The sequence below is a fragment of the Canis lupus genome, chromosome 4, assembly GCF_011100685.1.
Source record: "Canis lupus familiaris isolate Mischka breed German Shepherd chromosome 4, alternate assembly UU_Cfam_GSD_1.0, whole genome shotgun sequence".
In the NCBI taxonomy this organism is placed as follows: Eukaryota; Metazoa; Chordata; class Mammalia; order Carnivora; family Canidae; genus Canis; species Canis lupus.
The window spans coordinates 585,423-611,449 of NC_049225.1; the positions used below are offsets into that span (position 1 = coordinate 585,423).

Below are 26,027 nucleotides of genomic sequence, written 5' to 3' on the forward strand. Positions count from 1 at the left end.
GAGGGAGAGAGAAGCAGGCTGAGCAGGGAGCCTGATGTGGGGCTGGAACCCAGGACCCTGGGATCATGACCTGAGCTGAAGGCAGCCACTTAACTGAGCTACCCACATGCCCCTGGTTTTTGGATTCTCTAAGTAGGAGAGTTCTTATGGCATACAGGCACATAATGGGACACCAGTAACTTATCACAGCAGTGAGGAATGTCTATCATGATTTCTTCTCTGACCAAGTACAAAAGTAGACATGCCAGAGGACACTTTCTAATTAACTGAATAGTGAGCTACATGACAGTTCTCTGACAGCTTTTCCATGTCTTCCCATTCTGATTACTTACATTTGAACACAAATACGCTGTTTCAGGGATCCTTATCATTTGAGGATGTGACTGTGGGCTTCACTCAGGAGGAGTGGCAGCACCTGGACCATGCTCAGAGGACCCTGTACAGGGATGAGATGCTGGAGAACTATAGCCATCTCATCTCAGTGGGTAGGGATTGTTTTCCATGTGGACTTTTAGTATGCACTTCCTTTCTTGGTTTCACATCTGTAGCAGCTTTGTTGAGTTTAATGATATTTAGGCTTTAGATTCAAGCTTCTGCTTAAGCAGGATTGTTGAAACACCATAAAGATTGTTTTCTTCTTCAAAGAAAGATTGTAACTGGCCCCTGAAGCTTCATTTTCTGTCTTATTTAAGGGCCCTGAAGCCAGTGAGCCAAGCCCAATTCCCATGTCATTTCCCAATTACAGGGTGTTGCATCCCTAAACCAGAAGTGATCTTGAAGTTGGAAGAAGTAGACCAGCCATGGATATTAGAGGAAGAATCACCAAGTCAGAGCTACCCAGGTGAGTTAGTACATATTAAATAGGTGGACAGCAGATGACATCATATGAATTGTTTTTATTCTTATGTGTTTGCCTATATGTTCATTTTCACATTTAACAAATACTGGGGACCTCCTCTGCTTCACTCAAGTTTTAGGTGCCAAAACACATCAGCAAACTAAGTTTGTTCCTGACCTCATGGAGCTTACATTCTGATAGGGAAAGATAAGAAACAAACAACAGTACATATGTACACACAAACACATGATGTGTCCATAAAATAGCAAGGAAGTTATAGGTTGAAAATAATGAAGTGTAATACTTGAGAAAGGAGGTTCAAGAAGGCATTTTTGATGAGATATCAGTTTGAATTAAATGAGGGTGAACATCATGGGGAATCTTGATAGCAGAGGTGACACTAAATGTCAGTCTACCAAGGCAGGAATGTATTTGGTGTTTTTGAGGACACACAAGTATCAATGTGCATTGGGGGTGATAAATGAGCAGAGACTGGTAAGATTTGGCATTGTTGAGGCAATGGAGCTCAAATTATGTAGAGCCATTTTGACTGTGATAAAGACTTTGATTTTATTCTGAGTGAATTGAGAAACCCTTGGGGCAATTTTACCTAATATAAGTGACATATGCTTAGTTATGTTTAAACTTTTCTCTCTGGCTGCCGGGCAAAGAAAATACTAATAGAGGCATGGGGATGAAAGTGAGACCATCAAGACAGTATTTCAATCTATGAAAAGGTGATGATCACTTCCCTTGGTTGGGATTGGTGAAAAAGATTAAAAGTGGTTGGCTTCTGGATGTGTTTTAAAGGTGGGACCTCTTAAGATTTTCTGTGGGTTGGATAAGGACTGTTAGAGAAAGAAAGGAGTCAAAAATAACTTGAAGGAGTTCATTAGAGCAATGGGATGAGTGAGTGCCAGTTCCCAAGATTGAGGATACTGGAGAGGAACAAATTTGGAGGGGTTACTAGGAGTTTAGATTGCACACATCAAATTTCAGGTAATTATAAAATACACAGGTTTACATAGGAATAAGCATTTGGCTGTGTAAATAGAGGTAGTTTAGGGGAGACCCCAAGTTGAAGGTATTTGTTTGGAAATGATCAACTTATGGTAATATTTAAAGTTTTTAAATTTAGTGTTTGAAGCTAAGGGATTGGGTAACTACCTCTCCCTTAGATGTAAGGATGAACAGATTTGAGAGGTCTGAAGGCTGTCCCCTGGGACACTAACTTTCAGAAGTCCTGGAAATGAGAAAGCTCAGCAAGGAAGAAAGAAGAACTGTGTGGGGATAAGGTGGAAACAGAGAATGTGGTATCCTGTAGCCAAGTTAAGACAGTTTGCAGACAAAATGAACTTCTTGAAGAAGAATATATAAAGTCAGCATTTCCTGTCTCTGCCTGCAAATCATCCAGAAGCATTAAGGAAAATGAGCAACACAAACTTCATTATATGACACTAGTGGATATCTGAAATCCCAAATAAATGTAGCAAAATTGATTAATCAAGGAGTATGTGTATCAGCAGATGAGTAGAAAACAAAAGGATTTCTGATGCTCACGGGGACTGGCAGAGTGTTTCCATGAACAGAGCACATATTCTTAGGTGTGAAATCTTAAAATTTATATTAACAACAGTGGTGCACACAACATAGCTGAGCTTCTTTGGACACAGTTTGGTTTTGCAAGAAGACATAGTAAAGTATAGCACAAACCATATTTTCAGTAGCTCTCTGTTTCTGTGACAGTGCAAGAGACACTTTACATTTGGGAAAACCACCTCACAGACACCAAATATAGAGATAGAATCTTAAGTGCTATCTTAGTGGCTACTCCTAGGACACAGAATTTGAAGCCAAACCTTACTTGATAAAAGTTGGTCAGGATGTTCAGACATCCTGCAAAAATGAGGGAAGCTGGGGAGTAATGCTGGTTCAGAGGAAGGGAAAGTTCATGGGGTGATTACATTGTTAGCTGTAACTCTGTAATTAGCACATCTGATTGCTCAGACCACCAGGATATTTTTGGAATCTTGATGTGAACCACTGTGTGCCAGAGAAGCTAGTCAGAATAGTGGAAGGAAAAATGATACATCTTTTTCTTTTGTTTTTATTATTTTTTTATTTTTTATTTATTTATGATAGTCACAGAGAGAGAGAGAGAGAGAGAGGCAGAGGGAGAAGCAGGCTCCATGCACCGGGAGACCGACATGGGGATTCGATCCCGGGTCTCCAGAATCCCGCCCTGGGCCAAAGGCAGGCGCCAAACTGCTGCGCCACCCAGGGATCCCTGTTTTTATTATTTTTTTAATAATAAATTTATTTTTTATTGGTGTTCAATTTACCAACATACAGAATAACACCCACTGCTCATCCCATCAAGTGCCACCCTCAGTGCCCGTCACCCATTCAATGCCATCCCCCGCCCTCCTCCCCTTCCACCACCCCTAGTTCGTTTCCCAGAGTTAGGAGTCTTTATGTTCTGTCTCCTTTTCTGATATTTCCCACACACTTCTTCTCCCTTCCCTTATATTCCCTTTCACTATTATTTATATTCCCCAAATGAATGAGAACATATGTTTGTCCTTCTCCGATTGACTTACTTCACTCAGCATAATACCCTCCAGTCCCATCCACGTTGAAGCAGATGGTGGGTATTTGTTGTTTCTAATGGCTGAGGAATATTCCATTGTATACATAAACCACATCTTCTTTATCCATTCATCTTTCGATGGACACCGAGGCTCCTTCCACAGCTTGGCTATTGTGGCCATTGCTGCTAGAAACATCGGGGTGCAGGTGTCCCGGCGTTTCATTGCATCTGTATCTTTGGGGTAAATCCCCAACAGTGCAATTGCTGGGTCGTAGGGCATTCCCTCACATTCCCACCAACAGTGTAAGAGGGTTCCCTTTTCTCTGCATCCTCTCCAACATGTGTGGTTTCCTGCCTTGTTAATTTTCTCCATTCTCACTGGCGTGAGGTGGTATCTCATTGTGGTTTTGATTTGTATTTCCTGATGGCAAGTGATGCAGAGCATTTTCCCATGTCTCTGTCTTCCTCTGTGAGATTTCTCTTCATGTCTTTTGCCCATTTCATGATTGGATTGTTTGTTTCTTTGGTGTTGAGTTTAATAAGTTCTTTATAGATCTTGGAAACTAGCCCTTTATCTGATAACGTCATTTGCAAATATCTTCTCCCATTCTGTAGGTTGTCTTTGAGTTTTGAGACTGTATCCTTTGCTGTGCAAAAGCTTCTTATCTTGATGAAGTACCAATAGTTCATTTTTGCTTTTGTTTCTTTTGGCTTCATGGATGTATCTTGCAAGAAGTGACTGTGGCTGAGTTCAAAAAGGGTGTGGCCTGTGTTCTCCTCTAGGATTTTGATGGACTCTTGTCTCACATTTAGATCTTTCATCCATTTTGAGTTAATCTTTGTGTATGGTGCAAGAGAGTGGTCTAGTTTCATTCTTCTGCATGTGGATGTCCAATTTTCCCAGCACCTTTTATTGAAGAGACTGTCTTTCTTCCAATGGATAGTCTTTCCTCCTTTATCGAATATTAGTTGACCATAAAGTTCAGGGTCCACTTCTGGGTTCTCTATTCTGTTCCATTGATCTATGTGTCTGTTTTTGTGCCAGTACCACACTGTCTTGATGACCACAGCTTTGTAGTACAACCTGGAATCTGGCATTGTGATGCCCACAGATATGGTTTACTTTTTTAAAATTACCCTGGCTATTCGGGGTCTTTTCTGATGCCACACAAATCTTAAAATAATTTGTTCTAACTCTCTGAAGAAAGTCCATGGTATTTTGATAGGGATTGCATTAACGTGTAAATTTCCCTGAGTAACATTGACATTTTCACAATATTAATTCTGCCAATTGATGAGCATGGAGTATTTTTCCAACTCTTTGTGTCTTCCTCAATTTCTTTCAGAAGTGTTCTATAGTTTTTAGGGTATAGATCCTTTACCTCTTTGGTTAGGTTTATTCCTAGGTATCTTATGCTTTTGGGTGCAATTGTAAATGGGATTGACTCCTTAATTTCTCTTTTTTCAGTCTCATTGTTAGTGTATAGAAATGCCAGTGATTTCTAGGCATTGATTTTGTATCCTGCCACGCTGCCAAATTGCTGTATGAGTTCTAGCAATCTTGGCGTGGAGGCTTTTGGGTTTTCTATATAGAGTATCATGTCATCGGCAAAGAGGGAGAGTTTGACTTCTTCTTTGCCAATTTGAATGCCTTTAATGTCTTTTTGTTGTCTGATTGCTGAGGCTAGGACTTCCAGTACTATGTTGAATAGCAGTGGTGAGAGTGGACATCCCTGTCTTGTTCCTGATCTTAGGGGAAAGGCTCCCAGTGCTTTCCCATTGAGAATGATATTTGCTGTGGGCTTTTCATAGATGGCTTTTAAGATGCTGAGGAATGTTCCCTCTATCCCTACACTCTGAAGAGTTTTGATCAGGAATGGATGCTGTATTTTGTCAAATGCTTTCTCTGCATCTAATGAGAGGATCATATGGTTCTTGGTTTTTCTCTTGCTGATATGATGAATCACATTGATTGTTTTATGAGTGTTGAACCAGCCTTGTGTCCCGGGGATAAATCCTAATTGGTCATGGTGAATAATTTTCTTAATGTGCTGTTGGATCCTATTGGCTAGTATCTTGTTGAGAATTTTTGCATCCATGTTGGTCAGGGATATTGGTCTGTAATTCTCCTTTTTGGTGGGGTCCTTTTCTGGTTTTGGAATCTAGGTAATGCTGGCCTCATAGAACGAATTTGGAAGTACCCCATCTCTTTCTATCTTTCCAAACAGCTTTAGTAGAATAGGTATGATTTCTTCTTTAAACGTTTGATAGAATTCCCCTGGGACGTCATCTGGCCCTGGATTTTAGGTCTTGGGAGGAATTTGATGACTGCTTCGATTTCCTCCCTGGTTATTGGCCTGTTAAGGTTTTCTATTTCTTCTTGTTGCAGTTTTGGTAGTTTGTGGCTTTCCAGGAATGTGTCCATATCTTCTAGATTGCCTAATTTATTGGCATATAGCTGTTCATAATATGTTTTTAGAAGTGATTGTATTTCCTTGGTGTTGGTAGTGATCTCTCCTTTCTCATTCATGATTTTATTAATTTGAGTCTCTTCTCTCTTCTTTTTAATAAGGCTGGCTAATGGTTTATCTATCTTATTAATTCTTTCAAAGAACCAACTCCTGGTTCTGTTGATCTGTTCCACAGTTCTTCTGGTTTCGATTTCGTTGCCTTCTGCTTGAATCTTTATTAACTCTCTTCTTCTGCTGGGTGTAGGATCTATTTGCTATTTTTTCTCTAGCTCCTTTATGTGTAAGGTTAGCTTTTGTATTTGAGTTCTTTCCAGTTTTTGGATGGATGCTTGTATTGCGATGTATTTCCCCCTTAGGACTGCTTTTGCTGAATCCCAAAGATTTTGAATGGTTGTATCTTCATTCTCATTAGTTTCCATGAATCTTTTTAATTCTTCCTTAATTTCCTTGTTGACCCTTTCATCTTTAAGCAGGATCGTCCTTAACTGCCACGTGTTTGAAGTCCTTCCAAACTTCTTGTTGTGATTTAGTTCTAATTTCAAGGCATTATGGTCTGAGAATATGCAGGGGACGATCCCAATCTTTTGGTATCGGTTCAGACCCGATTTGTGACCCAGTACATGGTCTATTCTGGAGAAAGTTCCATGTGCACTTGAGAAGAATGTGTATTCAGTTGAGTTTGGATGTAAAGTTCTGTAGATATCTGTGAAATCCATCTGGTCCAGTGTATCATTTAAAGCTCTCGTTTCTTTGGAGATGTTTTGCATTGAAAACCTATCGAGTATAGAAAGTGCTAGATTGAAGTCACCGAGTATAAGTGTATTATTATCTAAGTATATCTTAACTTTGGTTATTAATTTATTTAAATATTTGGCAGCTCCCACATTCAGGGCATATATATTGAGGATTGTTAAGTCCTCTTATTGGATAGATCCTTTAAGTATGATATAGTGTCCCTCTTCATCTCTCAATAGTCTTCGGGGTAAATTTTAGTTTATCTGATATAAGGATGGCTACCCCTGCTTTCTTTTGAGGACCATTTGAATGGTAAATGGTTCTCCAACTTTTTATTTTCAGGCTATAGGTGTCCATCTGTCTAAAATGAGTCTCTTGTAGACAGCAAATAGATGGGTCCTGCTTTTTTATCCAGTCTGAAACCCTGCGCCCTTTGATGGGGTCATTAAGCCCGTTCATGTTCAGAGTTACTATTGAAAGATATGAGTTTTGTGTCATCATGATATCTATTCAGTCCTTGTTTTTGTGGACTGTTCCACTGAACTTCTTCTTTTTTTTTTTTCACTGAACTTCTTCTTAAAGGGGAATTTTAAGAGTCCCCCTTAAAATTTCTTGCAGAGCTGGTTTGGAGGTCACATATTCTTTCAGTTGCTGCCTGTCTTGGAAGTTGTTAATCTCTCTATTCTGAATGAGAGCCTTGCTGGATAAAGTATTCTTGGTTGCATGTTCTTCTCATTTAGGACCCTGAATATATCCTGCCAGCCCTTTCTGGCCTGCCAGGTCTCTGTGGAGAGGTCTGCTGTTACCCTAATATTCCTCCCCATAAAAGTCAGGGATTTCTTGTCTCTTGCTGCTTTAAGGATCTTCTCTTTATCTTTGGAATTTGCAAGCTTCACTATTAAATGTCGAGGTGTTGAACGGTTTTTATTGATTTTAGGGGGTATCTCTCTATTTCCTGGATCTGAATGCCTTTTTCCCTTCCCAGATTAGGAAAGTTTTCAGGTATGATTTGTTCAAATACGTATTCTGGCCCTTTGGCCCTTTCGGCGCCCTCGGGAACCCCAATTAAACGTAGGTTTTTCTTCCTCAAGCCATCGTTCATTTCCCTTAATCTGTCTTCATGGTCTTTTAATTGTCTGTCTCTTTTTTCCTCAGTTTCCCTCTTTGCCATCAACTTGTCTTCTATGTCACTCACTCGTTCTTCTATCTCGTTAAACCTTGTCGTTAGGACTTCTAGTTTGGATTGCATCCCATTCAATTGATTTTTAATTTCTGCCTGATTAGATCTAAATTCTGCAGTCATGAAGTCTCTGGAGTCCTTTATGCTTTTTTCTAGAGCCACCAGTAGCTGTATAATAGTGCTTCTGAATTGGCTTTCTGACACTTAATTATAATCCAGATTTTGTAACTCTGTGGGAGAGAGGACTGTTTCTGATTCTTTCTTTTGAGGTGAGGTTTTCCTTCTAGTCATTTTGCTCAGTGCAGAGTGGCCAAAAACAAGTTGTATTGGGAAAAGGAGAAAAACTGAGAGAAAGAAGGAAAGAAAAGAGAAAAAGAAAAAAGAAAAAAGAAAGAAAAAAAAGAGAAGAGAAAGAGAAAGAAAAAGAAAGAAAGGAAATAAAAGGGAGTGGGGGAAGCAAACAAATCAAAAAGAAAAAAAAAACACGGGGGAGTATCTTCTGATTCTGTGTACTTAAGTCCCTTGACTTCCCCTGGAACTTGTCCGTCTAGCTGGTCTTCTGGGGGAGGGGCCTGCTGTGCTGATTTTCAGGTGTTAGCACTTGGGGGAGCTGCTCTGCCCCTCCTGGTGCAGGGCTCAGTGGGGGTTGTTTACCCCGTGAGGCCCCAGAAGGAACAACCGCAGTGGCGGGGCCAGCTCTGCAGCCCTGGAGTCAGCTCCCGCAGTAGCTCCAGAGCTCTCCGTCTGCAGGGCCTGGAGGCTCCGGGGCGGGGCCGCTGATCTGCTCAGCTGGGGCAGGAGCGTCCTCGCTGTCCTGGGCCCTCCCGGCCTCTGCCTGTCCCGGGGGAGGCCGGATCCTGGGCTGTGTCCCGGCGCCCTGTGCTCCGGCGCCTGCGCTGTTGGATTCGCTCCCGCCCCGCAGCCCCCTCCGCGGAGCCGCCCCCGAGCCCCCCGAGCTGCTCCGGGTCCCGCGTGCGCGCTGCAGCCCTTAGGGAGCTCGGCGCACTCTCCCGGGGCGCAGGTGTCTGTTAGTGTCCCCGGGGAGCCCGAGGGCATCCCCGCCCTCCTGGGTCCTGCTCCAACTCCCTGCGAGCCCCTTTCCCCCGGGGAGGTTGGTGCAGCTCCTGCGTCTCCGGGAGGGGGCTCTCCTGTCCTGGGGACACTCCCCCCGGCCTCAGCCCGGCTCCTGGTGGGGCCCCTCCCCCTTGGAGGCCTTTTGTTTCTTTATTTCTTTTTCCCCATCTTCCTACCTTGATAGAAGCCTGAACTCTTCTCATTGTAGCGTTCCAGCTGTTCTCTCTTTAAATCTCAGGCCGAATTCGTAGATTTACAGGATGGTTTGAAGGTTATCTAGGTAATTTGGTGGGGACAGGTGATTTGGGGACCCTACTCTTCTGCCATCTTGCCCCTCCTCCTCTACATCTTTTATCTTCATGTTTCTGTCTCTCATTAGATGAAACTGGTCCATAGAGTCTACCTTTCTTTTCTGGATTGCATCAGACTGTTTGTCTCGGCAGATGCTAGGGAAGTCAGAACCTCCATGGGCCCAATTCAGCCTCTTGGGCTTGTAGTTTTTGGGAAGTCAGCTTAGCACTTGTGTTCCTTACTTTGGAGCTGCAGAAGTGCCAACCCCAGCGACCTGACTGTGATGACCAAAAGAGCCAGCCATTGCTAAGGCTACTCTGGCTAGGAAGAAAGGCACATTTTGATTGATTTATAAACTGAGTCCAGTACATATGCAAAACATTTGTTCATAATGAATTACCATATTAGCCTAAGACTCTATGACTCTATTCCCTCTTCCAGATAAACCTTTTGCAGTGTGCTGTTCCTTAAAAAGCTGACATCCTTTCAGTCTGAGTAATTGAAAAGGAACCAGCACAAAATGCATACAAAACTGTTACAAGAAAAAAGGGGTGAAAAAAATTGGGAAGAAAGCTAGTTGGTGATTGAATTGTCATCTGATCAAAGCAGTAATAAAGTAGATAAATAATGTGACCAAATATTAAACCATGAATTTCAAAAAGGTGAACTAATTGAATTATTAATTAATTGTCTCTTTGATAATAATTGTGAGGTGTCATACTCAGACAAGAATTGGAACAGAAAATAAAATCACAGTAAGGAAAGCAAATTAGGGGAATCCCAGGGAAGAATAGGTACTGTCAAAATTCTGTACAGAAAGACATGAGAAATGTGAGCAAGAAGAAAATGAAATAAATTTTGAAGATTACATTAAAAAAAAGAGTTCACATAAATATATACATACAATTCATTCTCCAAAATAGAAAGGAAAAGAAATAGAACAAGTATTTGAAATATTTCAGTAATGCTTTTTGTCGGGGAAGAGTTGTATAATTGAATCTACATATCCCTAAAAGAGCCAATCCTCATCAACATTAGTATATATTCTAATAAAGGGACTAGGTTTCAAAAACAAAGTCATTTTGACAACCAGCCAATATAAGAGGAAGTCCTAACTAGCCTCATACTTTTCCATAGTAAAATCTATAGCTAAGGGTCAGTGGAACAGTTTCTACAAAATCCTCAAGGTGTCACATTGAGAATATTATGCCCAGTTAAGATATTTTTTAACAAAAACAGGAAATATTTTTTGAATAGACAAGAACTGTAGGATCTTTGTGCCTAGAAGTCTCTATTAGAGTAGTGAATATCAGGTAACCAAGGAAGGACATAAAAAAGCATGGTTAGAAGACTGATGGTGGGCTCTGAATTTAACTGAAGATCCAATTTTATTTTATAATGTTTTTTAAAGATTTATTTGTTTGAGAAAGAGAGCGAGCAAGCATGGTGGAGAGAGGCAGAGGGAGAGGGAGAGAAAAGCAAGCAGATGCTGAGCATGGAGCCTGATGGGGGGCTTGATCTCGCAATCCTGAGATCATGACCCAAGCTGAAACCAAGAGTCCACCTTGGTGCCCCCAAAGAATTAATTTTAAAGCAAATGTGGGAGCTAGATGACAGAAAAGATTGTACCAGTTATAAATCTGGGCAACACAGAAAGGCTGTGTATCTATGTATTTAAGAAGAGGCTAAAAACAAATTGAGAGGAAAGAAGGTATATGAATGCAGTATTCTGTTATAAAATAACATGTGTATTCCTACAAAAAAAAATCTGCTGCTCCCTATAAATTAGTGTACTGAAAATGACAGGGTTAATGGAAAAATGGGGTTGGAGATACAATGCTCAAAAGCTTTGTCAGTGATACAATGAAAGGCAGCATTGAAGTCTCCAGGTATAACTTTGTATTTATTTCTCCTTTCATTCCTATAGGTTTTTGCTTTATCAATTTAAAGAATTTTTGAGTGTATAAGTATTAGAATCTTTATGTCCTCTTGATGAGTTTACTCCTTTATGATGATGTCTCTATTGCTGGTAGAACTTTTTGTTCTGAACCCTACTTTGATATTAATACAGCCACTCTGCAAATCCTAGCTAAGCCATTTATTAGCTTAGACAAGTCACTTAACCTCTATGAGCCTCTGTTTCCTCACTATAAATTTAGATAATAAGGCCTTTGTCACAGTATTTGTGAGCATCAGATGAGGCAATATACAAATACACAGTGCCTTGCTAAAATAGGCAGTCAGGAAGTTTATACTTATAATTAATATTTAACAGATGCCCTCCTAAAAGCTCAGGATACCTCAATGAATAAGAAAGCCAAGGATTTTGCTTTTGTGGAGCTTAGATTCAGGAGGGAGGTATAGAGGTAAGGACCACAGAGGAAGAAGTAGACAATAAACAAGGATGCAAATAAATTAATTGTATAATTTCAAATCATGCTGAATGCTATGAAGGATTTTAAAGACAAGAAAATAAGATGATGTGATAGAGGGTATTGAGGATAAGTAGACTGTTTCAGCCAAGGGTAGCCTCTTCAGAATTGTATTTGAAAAGGTGCTAAATTATATGAAAAATATTGATAGCAAAGATCCATGAGAAGAGCATTCCTGAGACAGGAAGGAATGCTCTGGGCTGGTGCACACTTAATTAGTTCAATCAATAGCAAGATGGCTAGTGTATTTCTACAAGAACAGTGAGCAAGTTTGAAATAAGGTTGGAGGAATCGTCATAAACTTATTCTTACAGTTCTAGGCCATTCTGAAAAATCTGAATTTCATTAAAAAAAAATAGGGGTCCATTGTAGTTTTTAGTAATGAGAATATAATAAAGCAAAGAAAAAACAAATCTTTCATCTTTGCCCGCAATTCCACTTACACAGCTCCTAAGACCCTTGGAGTTTCTAGTGTGAAGAGTGTCTTTTGTACTGACATGACACTAGATCACTTCAGTATTGGGGGTTGCCATCACCAAGGCCAGTGATTTAATCAAGCCTAGGTAATGAAACCTCTATAAGAGCCTCTAAGCAACAGAGTTTGGGGAGCTTCGAGTGGTGTGCCCCAGAGATGGTATGGCAATTCCACATACCACACACATCCCCAAACCTTACTCATATGCCTCTTCTGTTTGGCTACTCCAGAGTTGAATCCTTTAGAGCAAACTATATAAGTAAATTGTTTTTCTAAGTTCTGTGAGCTGTTCTAGTGAATTATCAAATCTGAGGTAGGATGAATAGTTACAGGAACCCGCAGTGTAGTCAGAAGTACTAGAGGCAAAAGAAGAAAAAACGTATATAGTACCTGTAGCTAGCTAGCTTGCTTGCTTTCTAAAGATTTTATTTATTTATTCATGAGAGACACACAGAGAAAGGCAGAGACAAAGGGAGAAGCAGACTCCTCATGGGGGACTTGATCCCCAGACCCAAGATCATACCCTGACCCGAAGGCAGACACTCAACTGCTGAGCCATGCAGGTGTCCCAGTACCTTTAGCTTTCTTGTAATGTTTACATGGTATATCTTCTTCCATCTCTTTATTTTTAACCTACATATATTTAGAATGGATTTCCTATAGATAGCACATAGTTGGGTCTTTTTTAAACTAATGTGAAAACCTCTACTTTTTAATGGGAATATTTTAGCCACTATATAGGTTGCCTTATGGCCTACAGTATCTTCAGTTTATCACAGTCTGATTTCAAATGATGTCGTACTATTTAATATGCAGCTGTGCAATGTTTTAGCAATATACCTCTGTTCCTCTCTCCCTTTCTGTGATATTTTACATCAAACCCCACAAAGTAGGGCAGCCCTGGTGGTGCAGTGGTTTAGTGCTGCCTGCAGCCCAGGGCGTGATCCTGGAGATCCGGGATCAAGTCCCACGTTGGGCTTCCTGCATGGAGCTTGCTTCTCCCTCTGCCTGTGTCTCTGCCTCTCTCTCTGTGTGTCTCTATAATAAGTAAATAAAATCTTTAAAAAAAACCCCACAAAGTAGCAGCTGTTTCTGCCCACAGGTCTTCATTTGTGCAACATATTTTCTCCTGTTACAAAAATCTGAATTGACACTCTTTTTTCTGTCCATCCTTGATTTACCTCAGTGTTTTCTGGCTTACATACCTACTTCCTTTTATGATTTTTAAATCTTTGTTCTTCTGTGTTTAATATTCTATTTTTTCTTGTTACCTTCAAAATTTTCTTTTCATCTCTGGTTTTTGGCGATTCAACTCTGATGTTTCCATGTTTACCTTTGATTTATTTTAGGGGGTGTCCTAGGTATTTTTCTTGTTGTTTTCTCAGTTTCCTAAATGCGTGGTTTGATATATTTCATCCTTTATTTTTTCCTGAGACTACAGTTACTTATGTGTGGCTATGTTTGGCACTGTTCCTAGGTTTTGGCTCTATCATGTCAGGAGAATTTCCTCAGTGTCTGTGCTCCATATTCAGCTTTTGGCTCCCCATCCAAGCCTGTGTCACAGACAGTTTATCTCTCTGCTCCTATTTCTCTTCCAGCAATCACTGAGCTCATGCTGAATCACTGAGAAATAAAACCAGACACCAGCTAACAGTGATAGATACACATTTTATTCAGTAGCTATTGGAATAGAAGGCAAGACATTTCAGAAAGACTAAGCTCAACTCCAAATACAGCTAAGACAGCCAGGGATTTACAGCCAGCGGGTAAGATGGGGGCATCACTGGATAGAAGATCACTAAGAAAAATATCAACAATAGGGACCAGGCACTCATACATTAGGGGTGGGGTGTAAGGAACCTGATCAGATATCAAGGGTGAGGGGATTGTCACTAGACTGACTTAAATGGATTCCTGCTAAAACTGAGCTCAGCCTGGACAGACCTAGAAGGCTTCATCAAGGCCTGGTTGAGAATAGGGTTCAGAGGAGCCTACCAAGGGTTAATCAGTGGGAGAGGTCTTGTCAGACTGTATGATAAAATTTGGGTTGATAATGAAATAAATTATAGAATCCATACCTTTTATTGTATAATTTCGTTGTAAAATTCTTTTTTTTTTCATTGTAAAATTCTAATGGAGATACTATAAGAAAAGAGAAAAATGAAATCCCAGAGAGTGCTTGAGATGAGAGAAGGAGCAGTAAGTGATAAGAAATGAAAAAACTTACATTTAAATCTGAAACAATAGATGTATAAAATGATTATGATACCTAATATGTAGGGCTAAAAAAAACCCCATGAGACACAAAGCAATAACTGCATATAAATGAGGTGAGAGGTGATCAAATTGAGTTTGATACTTCTGTTATTCAGAAAAAGAGGTTTAAGACACTGAATTACTTCAGATTTTAAGTTAAAAATTCATGATATGATATAATAGCCATCTAAAGCTGAGAAACAGGTATGCATGACTCCTAAAACAAGAACAAATGGGAAAGATATGAAGTTATTTCAAAAGGTAGGAAGAAAAGTACAATATAATTGATAGTAAAACTGACAAATATAAAGTACCAAGTGAAATGTAAGAGATGACTTGATATATTTCAGTAATCCCCATAAATGGAAACAGACTAAATTTGCCTGTTAAAATACAAATTGTCAAATCAGATATTGAAAATACAATAATACCTTGCTATATCTGAGATAATAGGTTTTCATTTATTCTGATAACTACATATTTATATTTTCAGCATCGTTTCTCTACTTAACATTCAGTGTTATACCTGTTATATACAGAATATACAGTATATCCTGATCCCATCAGAGTGTATGTAGTAAGCAGTAATATCAAAATGAGCACTCACAAATCATAAATTTATTGTTTCATTTGTTACCTTCTATGAGTCTTCTTTGTATTTTAATTTTTAATTTTTTTAATTTTTATTGGTGTTCAATTTACCAACATACAGAATAACACCCAGTTCTCATCCCGTCAAGTGCCCCCTCAGTGCCCGTCACCCAGTCACCCCCACCCCCCGCCCTCCTCCCCTTCCACCACTCCTAGTTCGTTCCCAGAGTTAGGAGTCTTTATGTCTGTCTCCCTTTCTGATATTTCCCACAAATTTCTTCTCCCTTCCCTTATATTCCCTTTCACTATTATTTATATTCCCCAAATGAATGAGAACATATAATGTTTATCCTTCTCCAATTGACTTACTTCACTCAGCATAATACCCTCCGGTTCCATCCACGTTGAAGCAAATGGTGGGTATTTGTCATTTCTAATGGCTGAGTAATATTCCATTGTATACATAAACCACATCTTCTTTATCCATTCATCTTTTGATGGACACTGAGGCTCCTTCCACAGTTTGGCTATTGTGGACATTGCTGCTAGAAACATCGGGGTGCAGGTGTCCCGGCGTTTCACTGCATCTGTATCTTTGGGGTAAATCCCCAACAGTGCAATTGCTGGGTTGTAGGGCAGGTCTATTTTTCACTCTTTGAGGAACCTCCACACAGTTTTCCAGAGTGGCTGCACCATTTCACATTCCCACCAACAGTGCAACAGGGTTCCCTTTTCTCCGCATCCTCTCCAATATTTGTGGTTTCCTGCCTTGTTAATTTTCCCCATTCTCACTGGTGTGAGGTGGTATCTCATTGTGGTTTTGATTTCCATTTCCCTGATGGCAAGTGATGCGGAGCATTTTCTCATGTGCTTGTTGGCCATGTCTATGTCTTCCTCTGTGAGATTTCTCTTCATGTCTTTTGCCCATTTCATGATTGGATTGTTTGTTTCTTTGGTGTTGAGTTTAATAAGTTCTTTATAGATCTTGGAAACTAGCCCTTTATCTGATACGTCATTTGCAAAGAACATGGATGCAAAAATTCTCAACAAGATACTAGCCAATAGGATCCAAAAGTACATTAAGAAAATTATTCACCGGAGAGGGGCAAGACGGCGGAAGAGTAGGGTCCCCAAATAACCTGTCTCCACCAAATTACCTAGAAAACCTTCCAATCATCCTGAAAATCTATGAATTCGGCCTGAGAATTAAAGAGAGAACACCTGGAATGCAACAGTGAGAAGAGTTCGCGCTTCTATCAAGGTAGGAAGACGGGGAAAAAGAAATAAAGAAACAAAAGGCCTCCAAGGGGGAGGGACCCCGCGAGGAGCCGGGCTGAGGCCGGGGCGAGTGTCCCCAGGACAGGAGAGCCCCGTCCCGGAGACGCAGGAGCTGCACCAACCTTCCCGGGGGAAAGGGGCTCGCAGGGAGTTGGAGCAGGACCCAGGAGGGCGGGGATGCCCTCGGGCTCCCTGGGACAGTAACAGCAACTACGCGCCCAGGAGAGTGCGCCGAGCTCCCTAAGGGCTGCAGCGCGCTCGGCGGGACCGGCGGACCCAGAGCAGCTGGAGGGGCTCGGGCAGCGGCTCCGCAGAGGGGGCTGCACGGCCCCGGGAGCAGCTCGGAGGGTCTCGGGCAGAGGAAGAGGCTCCGTGCGGAGGTGGCTGCGCGGTTCCAGGAGCAGCTCGGGGTGCTCGGGCGGAGGCTCCGCGGAGGGGGCTGCGTGGCCCGGGAGCGCGAATCCACCAGCGCAGGCTCCGGAGCACAGGGCGCCGGGACACAGCCCAGGATCCGGCCTCCCCCGGGACAGGCAGAGGCCGGGAGGGCCCAGGACAGCGAGGACGCTCCTGCCCAGAGCTGAGCAGATCAGCGGCCCCGCCCAGAGCCTCCAGGCCCTGCAGACGGAGAGCTCTGGAGCTACTGCGGGAGCTGACTCCAGGGCTGCAGAGCTGGCCCCGCCACTGGGGTTGTTCCTCCTGGGGCCTCACGGGGTAAACAACCCCCACTGAGCCCTGCACCAGGCAGGGGCACAGCGGCTCCCCCAAGTGCTCACACCTGAAAATCAGCACAGCAGGCCCCTCCCCCAGAAGACCAGCTGGACTGATTGACAACTTCCAGAGGAAGCCAAGGGACTTAAAGTACACAGAATCAGAAGATACTCCCCCGTGGTGCCTTTTTTTTTTTTTTTTTGTCTTCTGTTTTGTTTTGTTTTGCTTTTTGATTTGTTTCCTTCCCCCATCCCCCTTTTTTTCTCCTTTCTTTTTCTTTCTCTTCTTCCCTTTTTTTCTTTTTCGTTTTTTTTCTTCCTTTTTCTTCTCTTTCTCTTTTCTTTCCTTCTTTCTCTCCTTTTTCTCCTTTTCCCAATACAACTTGCTTTGGCCACTCTGCACTGAGCAAAATGACTAGAAGGAAAACCTCACCTCAAAAGAAAGAATCAGAAACAGTCCTCTCTCCCACAGAATTACAAAATCTGGATTATAATTCAATGTCAGAAAGCCAATTCAGAAGCACTATTATACAGCTACTGGTGGCTCTAGAAAAAAGCATAAAGGACTCAAGAGACTTCATGACTGCAGAATTTAGAGCTAATCAGGCAGAAATTAAAAATCAATTGACTGAGATGCAATCCAAACTAGAAGTCCTAACGACGAGGGTTAACGAGGTGGAAGAACGAGTGAGTGACATAGAAGACAAGTTGATAGCAAAGAGGGAAACTGAGGAAAAAAGAGACAAACAATTAAAAGACCATGAAGATAGATTAAGGGAAATAAACGACAGCCTGAGGAAGAAAAACCTACCTTTAATTGGTGTTCCCGAGGGTGCCGAAAGGGACAGAGGGCCAGAATATGTATTTGAACAAATTCTAGCTGAAAACTTTCCTAATCTGGGAAGGGAAACAGGCATTCAGATCCAGGAAATAGAGAGATCCCCCGTAAAATCAATAAAAACCGTTCAACACCTCGACATTTAATAGTGAAGCTTGCAAATTCCAAAGATAAGGAGAAGATCCTTAAAGCAGCAAGAGACAAGAAATCCCTGACCTTTATGGGGAGGAGTATTAGGGTAACAGCAGACCTCTCCACAGAGACCTGGCAGGCCAGAAAGGGCTGGCAGGATATATTCAGGGTCCTAAATGAGAAGAACATGCAACCAAGAATACTTTATCCAGCAAGGCTCTCATTCAAAATGGAAGGAGAGATAAAGAGCTTCCAAGACAGGCAGCAACTAAAAGAATATGTGACCTCCAAACCAGCTCTGCAAGAAATTTTAAGGGGGACTCTTAAAATTCCCCTTTAAGAAGAAGTTCGGTGGAACATTCCACAAAAACAGGGACTGAATAGATATCATGATGACACTAAACTCATATCTCTCAATAGTAACTCTGAATGTGAACGGGCTTAATGACCCCATCAAAAGGCGCAGGGTTTCAGACTGGATAAAAAAGCAGGACCCATCTATTTGCTGTCTACAAGAGACTCATTTTAGACAGAAGGACACCTACAGCCTGAAAATAAAAGGTTGGAGAACCATTTACCATTCGAATGGTCCTTAGAGAAAGCAGGGGTAGCCATCCTTATATCAGATAAACTAAAATTTACCCCAAAGACTGTAGTGAGAGATGAAGAGGGACACTATATCATACTTAAAGGATCTATTCAACAAGAGGACTTAACAATCCTCAATATATATGCCCCGAATGTGGGCGCTGCCAAATATATCAATCAATTATTAACCAAAGTGAAGAAATACTTAGATAATAATACACTTATACTTGGTGACTTCAATCTAGCTCTTTCTATACTCTATAGGTCTTCTAAGCACAACATCTCCAAAGAAACAAGAGCTTTAAATGATACACTGGACCAGATGGATTTCACAGATATCTACAGAACTTTACATCCAAACTCAACTGAATACACATTCTTCTCAAGTGCACATGGAACTTTCTCCAGAATAGACCACATATTGGGTCACAAATCGGGTCTTAACCGATACCAAAAGATTGGGATTGTCCCCTGCATACTCTCAGACCATAATGCCTTGAAATTAGAACTAAATCACAACAAGAAGTTTGGAAGGACCTCAAACACGTGGAGGTTAAGGACCATCCTGCTAAAAGATGAAAGGGTCAACCAGGAAATTAAGGAGGAATTAAAAAGATTCATGGAAACTAATGAGAATGAAGATACAACCGTTCAAAATCTTTGGGATGCAGCAAAAGCAGTCCTAAGGGGGAAATACATCGCAATACAAGCATCCATTCAAAAACTGGAAAGAACTCAAATACAAAAGCTAACCTTACACATAAAAGAGCTACAGAAAAAACAGCAAATAGATCCTACACCCAAGAGAAGAAGGGAGTTAATAAAGATTCGAGCAGAACTCAACGAAATCGAGACCAGAAGAACTGTGGAACAGATCAACAGAACCAGGAGTTGGTTCTTTGAAAGAATTAATAAGATAGATAAACCATTAGCCAGCCTTATTAAAAAGAAGAGAGAGAAGACTCAAATTAATAAAATCATGAATGAGAAAGGAAAGATCACTACCAACACCAAGGAAATACAAACGATTTCCCCCCCCCCAAACGATTTTAAAAACATATTATGAACAGCTATACGCCAATAAATTAGGCAATCTAGAAGAAATGGACGCATTCCTGGAAAGCCACAAACTACCAAAACTGGAACAGGAAGAAATAGAAAACCTTAACAGGCCAATAACCAGGGAGGAAATTGAAGCAGTCATCAAAAACCTCCCAAGACACAAGAGTCCAGGGCCAGATGGCTTCCCAGGGGAATTTTATCAAACGTTTAAAGAAGAAACCATACCTATTCTCCTAAAGCTGTTTGGAAAGATAGAAAGAGATGGGGTACTTCCAAATTCGTTCTATGAGGCCAGCATCACCTTAATTCCAAAACCAGACAAAGACCCCACCAAAAAGGAGAATTACAGACCAATATCCCCGATGAACATGGATGCAAAAATTCTCAACAAGATACTAGCCAATAGGATCCAACAATACATTAAGAAAATTATTCACCATGACCAAGTAGGATTTATCCCCGGGACACAAGGCTGGTTCAACACCCGTAAAACAATCAATGTGATTCATCATATCAGCAAGAGAAAATCAAGAACCATATGATCCTCTCATTAGATGCAGAGAAAGCATTTGACAAAATACAGCATCCATTCCTGATCAAAACTCTTCAGAGTGTAGGGATAGAGGGAACATTCCTCGACATCTTAAAAGCCATCTATGAAAAGCCCACAGCAAATATCATTCTCAATGGGGAAGCACTGGGAGCCTTTCCCCTAAGATCAGGAACAAGACAGGGATGTCCACTCTCACCACAGCTATTCAACATAGTACTGGAAGTCCTAGCCTCAGCAATCAGACAACAAAAAGACATTAAAGGCATTCAAATTGGCAAAGAAGAAGTCAAACTCTCCTTCTTCGCCGATGACATATTCTCTACATAGAAAACCCAAAAGCCTCCACGCCAAGATTGCTAGAACTCATACAGCAATTTGGTAGCGTGGCAGGTTACAAAATCAATGCCCAGAAGTCAGTGGCATTTCTATACACTAACAATGAGACGGAAGAAAGAGAAATTAAGGAGTCAATCCCATTTACAATTGCACCCAAAAGCATAAGATACCTAGGAATAAACCTAACCAAAGAGGTAAAGGATCTATACCCTAAAAACTATAGAAGACTTCTGAAAGAAATTGGGGAAGACACAAAGAGTTGGAAAAATACTCCATGCTCATCAATTGGCAGAATTAATATTGTGAAAATGTCAATGTTACCCAGGGCAATTTACACGTTTAATGCAATCCCTATCAAAATACCATGGACTTTCTTCAGAGAGTTAGAACAAATTATTTTAAGTTTGTGTGGCATCAGAAAAGACCCCAAATAGCCAGGGGAATTTTAAAAAAGAAAACCAAAGCTCGGGGCATCACAATGCCAGATTTCAGGTTGTACTACAAACTGTGGTCATCAAGACAGTGTGGTACTGGCACAAAAACAGACACATAGATCAATGGAACAGAATAGAGAACCCAGAAGTGGACCCTGAACTTTATGGTTGATAAAGGAGGAAAAACTATCCATTGGAAGAAAGACAGTCTCTTCAATAAATGGTGCTGGGAAAATTGGACATCCACATGCAGAAGAATGAAACTAGACCACTCTCTTTCACCAGACACAAAGATAAACTCAAAATGGATGAAAAATCTAAATGTGAGACAAGAGTCCATCAAAATCCTAGAGGAGAACACAGGCCACACCCTTTTTGAACTCAGCCACAGTAGCTTCTTGCAAGATACATCCATGAAGCCAAAAGAAACAAAAGCAAAAATGAACTATTGGGACTTCATCAAGATAAGAAGCTTTTGCACAGCAAAGGATGCAGTCAACAAAACTAAAAGACAACCTACAGAGTCTTCTTTTCTTGTAACTGAGAGTCATACTATCATTTTATTTTTCTGTCTTCCTTTCTTACTAATGTTAGATCATTATTAGATTTTTGTAAACTTTAAAAAATTCCTTTTATATTCTTACTTTGCACTGATACTACCCAAAACACTTTGACATACTGTTTTACTCTTGATTGTTCTAATTCCTAAATGCAATTAGACTTTGCCCCCCAAAGCATCTAATTTATCATGTTAGTATCTGGAATTCTATTTTACTCAATATGTAATATAGTAAATTTATGTTTTTCTCATTTAACAACTCAACTTTTTTATCTTTTTATTTTTATTTTTTTATTTTATAAATTTATTTTTTATTGGTGTTCAATTTACTAACATACAGAATAACACCCAGTGCTCATCTCGACAAGTGCCCCCCTCAGTGCCCATCACCCATTTTTTTATCTTTTTAAAAATATTTTATTTACTTAGAGCAAGTGCACATGTGTGTGAGGAGGATCAGAGGAAGAGAGAGAATCTCAGGCAGATTCCATGATGGGCATTAAACCTCAATCTCACAACTCTGAGATCACAACCTGAGCTGAAACCAAGAGTCAAACATTTAACCAAGCTACCCAGGTGCCTCACTGACCCTTAAATATGACTACATCTCATTTCTGTGGCACAGAACTGGTGCAAACGTCCTATTAAATCCTTCTTCCTAAGTATTACCCACAGATATGCTTTCCTGCCATATAAGTCCACATTTAATTTCTAACATATTTGGCGATTCTTGAGAATTAATACATGAAAAGTACATGGAACAGTGCTCGGCTCATACTGGTTACTTTTCCCGTTAACTTTTCCTGTTGTTAGTATCATTATCATTTTAAAAATTATTTATTCATGACAGAGAGAGAGAGAGAGAGAGAGAGGCAGAGGATGAAGATGAACAAAGCCATCAGTTGTTTTTAGTTGTGGCATATTCAAGCTTCTTTTGTCAGATATTCTACCACCAGATGCTAATTTTTCCCCATTTTAAACTTGCTTTGACATAGTATTAAGAATTTATTTTCTTTTATTCCCACATTGCTACCTTTCTTGTTTTTATTTAGATTTATGACCACAGAAGCCTGGACCTAAAATATTCAATTGATATATTTATTTACCCTAAGAATTCTCAGCTATCCTTCATGTTACCTTTATGCTCAGAAAAATGTAACGATGACTGTTTAAGAACCTATCCAAAGCCCATTGTCTCCAAGCACAATTAGAGCAAACACTGCAGTTATAATCCAGGCAGGAGCAGTCATCTTCCAAAATAAATAAGAGAATACTCATAGTAGAAAATACTCTGAATGTAATGAATGTTTGAAAATCTGTTGTAAATAAGAAAACTAAAAGTGACTACTACTAAAAGTAGAAGAAACCTTACTAATGCATATAGGGAAGGTGAGGAATTATTTTATTATGAAGTAGATCTTATTAAACAAAAAACTTCACTGAGGGAGACACTTGATGGGATGAGCGCTGGGTGCTATACTATATGTTGGCAAATTGAACTTCAATAAAAAATACACGTATATTAAAAACAAAAAACAAAGAACTTACGTAGGAGACAATACTGTCAGTCAAACAGATGTATGAAAATATTCTTCCAGAATTTGGCCATAAATAACAATCAGACCACACTTCGGAAAAAGTGTCAACGCTTGTATTTTTTGAGACCTTCATATACAAGTTGTACTCAATGAGTGTCAGGGAAATAATAGGGAGATACCCAAAGCAGCAAAAGTGGTTGAGGCTTTATCAAGAAATGCCATTTTGTTGAGCAAGAAAATTGATGTCGGAAGAAGTCGTAAAGATGTTTTGAATGTGCAGGCTTTAACAAAATTCAGGCTTTATTATATCTGAAGGTTGTATTGAAGGATGGGTGTCTTTACAAAATATAAACAGAAATTCTTTAAATATATGATTATTAACGTTATGTTTTTCTCTGATCTCAAATTTTTAAATAGAAGTAAAGCTGAAAATAGACATTTATTAAAAACATTAGCTGTGGTATGTGAAGCTTTTTGAAAAGAATAAATTGAATAATCTTAGTCTTTGATTTCACTTTTGGAAAAACATCTGTCACCCCATGGCCCTCCCTATCATGAGCCATCATAGTTTTTTTATTAATTTGCCCCTAAACTATGCTATTACCTTTGCAAATAATGCTAGATGGTCTGGTTCATCCTGGAATCTACTCTAGGGTTTTTCTCCATGGATTAGAGAACCATTATATATTTTTACCAGAATATATAATGCCACCACCCAGGGACAGTCTGGAGGATGTATCTGCTTCCTCTTCTTAGTTTAGGAAGCAGAAATAACATTGACTGTTAATGAAAATAGAGTACTGCCTCTAGAGTACTCTAGGGCATTTGACCTTTATGCCTCAATTCAAATTTACAGGAAGCTCAACATAGTTTACATTCTTGAATTCAAGCCTCTTGATCCAATGATAGCCCACCTTTCCAGGGGAGACAAACTTTGTGTTGTTTTAGTGAAATATTTCATATGTGTGTCCAGTTATGAGGAATATCATAACCAGTGGTGTGCCTGCTGTAGTTTGAAAGTAATGTATTATGAAAATAATTGAAGTATCTGCATTCCATCCTCAAATCTGTTCCATATCCTATAACTTTTACCACCTTCAGTGCTTTTCTTTTTTTTTTTTTTTTTTTTTTTTTTTTTCTTCAGTGCTTTTCTAAATTAGGTTAATATTGATCTCACATCTTATTACTTTTATAGTAATATTTTACATATATTTCTTTGTGATGTAATAACATTGTTTTGCTAGTATATCTGTGGGAACACACATTTTGCAACTTGCTTTTGTCTTCAAATACATGGTTTTGATATTTATACATATTGATATATTCAGCTTTAGCTGATTGATTTTAATAAAACATCATATATGACTGTAACAACAATATTGTCTATTTTTCTGGGTATGATTTTCAAAACATAAGAGCTTTATTAAGATAATATTTCCTAATTTTTTTAACCAACTCTGGGCAATAATTTAAATACGGTTAAATATACCCTATTTAAGTAGGCAACTTTAGTAACAGTATACTCGTATATATGACTCCTACAGTTAAGAGAGACATCACACCCAGGTTTCTCAGTCACCTTCCTCCTAGCCCCTGGCAACCAGTGATCTGCTTTTTGTAACTAGGTTAGACTTCTGTTTTGTTTTGTTTTGTTTTAATATCATTGCACATAAATGGAGATACACAAGATGTCTTCTTCCTTGTCGTCTTTTTCATTCAGCATGATTTTGAGATGTGTCCATATTTTAGCATGTATCAGTAACACCTTAATTTTTAAGTCATATTTGATTGTATGCATATACTACAGTTTGTTTATCCTTTCTCTTTCCAGTTTTTGATTGTTATGAACATAGCTGCAGTAAACTTCCTGTGGATTTTAATATGTGTGTTTTTATTTCTCTTGAGTAAATACTTAGGAGTAAAATTTCTGAGTTTGTAGGGTTAGTATATGTCATGTTAGACTTTCCTGAAGTGCTTTATTCCATTTTACATTTCTCTCATCAGTGTGGAAGACTTATAGTTATTTCACATTTTTTTCAATACTTGATATTACTTTTTAATATAGCCATTTTAATGTGCATAGTGGCATTTCCAAGTGGTTTTCATTTGCATTTCTCTTATTAAATAATGATGTTATGCATCTTTCACTTATTGGCCATTTGTATATCTTATTTTGTGAGCATATGTTTAAATCGTTTGCTTGCTTCTAGGTCTGTCTGATTTTTTAGTTTTAAGGTTTTTTAATTGAATATTTCCCCCCAATTTGTACATTCCCCCCCACCCACACCCCAATTTGTGGCTTTTTAGAATTTTTCATTTTGATAAAGTCCAACTTATCAGTTTTAATCTTTTCTAAGAAATCTTTACAGACCCAATGGTATGAAAGATTTTCCCCCTTGATTTCTAAACACTTTAGCTCTATGTTTATGTATATGATCTATTTGGAATACATTTTTGTATACAGTGTGTGTTAAGGGTCAAAGTTTATATATTACTCCATTTGAACATTTAATTTTTTTAGCACCGTTTTTTGAAAAGACTATCTTTTCTCCATTGAATTACTTAGTACCCATTAAAATATCCACTGATTATTTGTATTTGTTTATGGGGGGTGGTTTCTGCCTATGGACCCTTTATTCTGTCTTACTGACCTGTTTATCTTCTCTACATTGTCTGTATTCCTATATCTTTGTTTATAAGTCTTTAAATGAAATTGTAAGTCTTAAATGAAATTATAAGTCTTTAAGTGAAATTCTCCAACTTTGTTCTCTTGTTTAGAATTGTTTTGACTCTTCCAAGCCTTTTGCATTTCTACATACATTTTAGAATGAACTTGTCATTTCCTTAAAAAAAAAAAGCTGCCTTAATATTTCTTTAGGATTTTATTGATTCTGTTTGGGGAAAGTTGACATCTTAATAATACTGACTTTTCTGATCCATGAATATCCATCTCACCATTTAATTAGGTCTTTAATTTCTCTCGGCAGTGTTTTGTATTGCCCGAGTACAGATATTGTAGGTGTTGATAGATTTATCCTTAAGTCTGTCTTGATTTGAATGCTATTATAA

At 39.5% G+C, this 26,027-nt stretch overlaps 1 pseudogene; it reads left to right on the top strand.

The window, feature by feature from the left end:
- The first annotated feature begins 337 nt into the window (after nucleotides 1–337).
- Nucleotides 338–26,027, top strand: part of LOC606894 — a 37,323-nt pseudogene continuing 11,633 nt past the window's right edge.